Source organism: Ictalurus furcatus, chromosome 19 (genome assembly GCF_023375685.1).
Source record: "Ictalurus furcatus strain D&B chromosome 19, Billie_1.0, whole genome shotgun sequence".
Lineage (NCBI taxonomy): Eukaryota > Metazoa > Chordata > Actinopteri > Siluriformes > Ictaluridae > Ictalurus > Ictalurus furcatus.
The window spans coordinates 22,496,042-22,498,404 of record NC_071273.1 but is presented as its reverse complement, the minus strand read 5'-3'; the positions used below and the strand labels follow the sequence as shown (position 1 = coordinate 22,498,404).

General features: G+C 39.8%; 1 protein-coding gene across 2 annotated transcripts in view; it reads left to right on the top strand.

Moving 5' to 3' along the window:
• The first annotated feature begins 613 nt into the window (after nt 1–613).
• The window catches only part of atp2b1a (ATPase plasma membrane Ca2+ transporting 1a), a 45,311-nt gene continuing 43,561 nt past the window's right edge, over nt 614–2,363 (top strand). The window contains exon 1 of one of the 2 annotated variants that reach the window (XM_053650893.1): nt 614–712. The gene's annotated coding sequence lies outside the window, so the exon portion shown is untranslated. Of the gene's footprint in view, nt 713–2,154; nt 2,263–2,363 lie in introns of those variants that run through there. The other variant, XM_053650892.1, reaches the window with a different exon arrangement.

The following is a 2,363-nucleotide window of genomic DNA, read 5'->3' as shown; positions in this document are numbered from 1 at the left end:
TATAAATATATAAATAACTATAATATATATAAAACTAAAGAGAAAAAAGTAAAAAATACAAGAGAAAAAATAAAAAACTATTATGTGTGTGTATATATATATATATATATATATATATATATATATATATATACATACACACACACATAATGTATGTATGCGTGTGTGTGTAAGGTCTTGTGTGCTGCCAGTACAGCGCTATCGAATCAAGATAGAAAATCTCTACGTCATGGAAAGAGTGACGTCGGCTTTAATTAGCCGCTGGGGAAGACTTGTCCCAGACTGTGGGCGGGGCTTAGAGAGCCGGAGTTGTGCACGAGCTTAAATTTTTTTTATTATTATTATTGAATTCTTTTTTGTCAAATCTGCATTATGCGTACTACGAACATTCTTTCTTTAAATTCGCGGTTTGAATTCTGCATTCATATACCACAAACGAATAGGTCAAAATGTAAAAAAATATATAAATATCAATATAAATATATGTATATCTCAGAGAATGGCTGGTGACGTCACGGTTTCCAGCAGCGACAGATATCTCGGTTAAGCCAATAGGGGATTCGTATTAATATCTCTTAGACCCGTCCTCCTGACGTGGGTCACGTGTCCCCCAGCGACGCTCGCCAGTGGGCGGGGCTTCGCAGCAGATTGAAGGAGGGTGGTGGACAGGCTGGAGAGTGCGGCTCACGGAGACTTGTGCGAACGCCGCTTGGTGAGTGTCTTATAAATATATACATATACATTTTAATATATACATTAGATGTATTTTAAAATTAATTTTCATTTCCATTTTTTCACTATTGTGCTGAAAAATATTTCTTCCTGCAATTCGCTTTCATTGCCAGCACGCGCTTCTGAGCTGCGGCTAAGGGGTTTTTTTCCGTTTTTTTTTTTTTTCTGAGGGGGGGGGGCGGCGGGGATAGATATATATACATACATACATACATGCATGCATGCATGCATACATACATACATACATACATACATATCCAGCTCGGGAACTGTTTTAGCCCTTTCTTTAACGTTAGCTAGCCAAATTGGCTAGCACTGGGGAACTACGACAAGTCAAGTCAAGCCAAGCCAAGCCAAGTGAATGGACTGGTCCGGTTTTTAAAAACAAAAAAAAAACCGCAACAACTACCCAGTAGGTAAATGATCTAAGAGGAAGATGAATTTATTTTCCTCTCTGTTGTTTTTATGTGAGTTTGTGTGTTGGTTAGTCGGTGTGGGTGTCAGAGTGACAGCGTTCCGTTGGAGAGTTACCGTTAAGTCGTTGGGATTTAAATATTTCTTTTTTAAAAAGAAAAGGGGAAAAAAAACCGAATAGCGATTCGAACGCACGCGCGTGTCGGAGCAGCGTGATGACAGGTCAGAGAGCAGAGAGAGCTCGAGCTCATTGTTTTTCTGGCTACATCATTAGGAAATGATATTTAAATATATATAAATATCTCGCTCGCTCTCTCTCACACACACACACACACACACACATAAAGTCCATGCGTATAGACAGCGACATGGTCCTAGGCTACATACAAGGTGAGGCACATTTTCCCCCTTAGATGTTATTGTGTAATGTTCTCTATCCGTGGCGCGTGAGATGGATGGATAGATAGATAGATAGATAGATAGATAGATAGATAGCGGGTCCTTGCTGCTAACTAATGCTCATTGACTTTTAAAAAGGAATGAAATGAAGAACTGTGTAGATGTTTAGACCAGAGAGCAGCTCTGAGACCAAGCTTCTTCATGACAGGATCATCATCATCATCATCATCTTGATTATGATCATCACAAGAGAATATGTAGAGAGAATGTATAGTCTTTAACTTGCATGATGGCATGAGGACTGTTTAGTGTTATGCAACATTATAAAGAGAAAGGTGTAAGCTTGCTAGCTGGCGGTTTGTCATTTGCTGCTTGGCTGTGTCTCTCTTTCTCCTTGGGAATTTTAGCTTCTTGGCAGGAGGAATAATAATAATAATAATAATAATAATAATAATAATAAAGAAGGATGCTAGATGAAAGGTTATGAAGATAACATTAGGAGAAAGTGGAAGATGTCCTAGCACTAATGCATGATGTGTAATGTTAGCTGTCCCCCCCCCCCCCCCCCATTGTAGAGTGTGTGTGTGTGTGTGTGTGTGTGTGTGTGTGTGTGAGAGAGAGAGGTGAGGTGAGATGAGATGAGATCCCTCATGTGGTGGACTTGTAGAAGGTTTAAGGATTTCATCGTGTGGAAATGCAGCCGAAAAGCTCGTTTAGGTTGTGTTAAACACTTTGCTAAAGCTTAGTGTGTGTGTGTGTGTGTGTGTGTGTGTAGTGTGTACATTTGCTGTAAGTGCGTGTGATGCGGAAACGTCCGG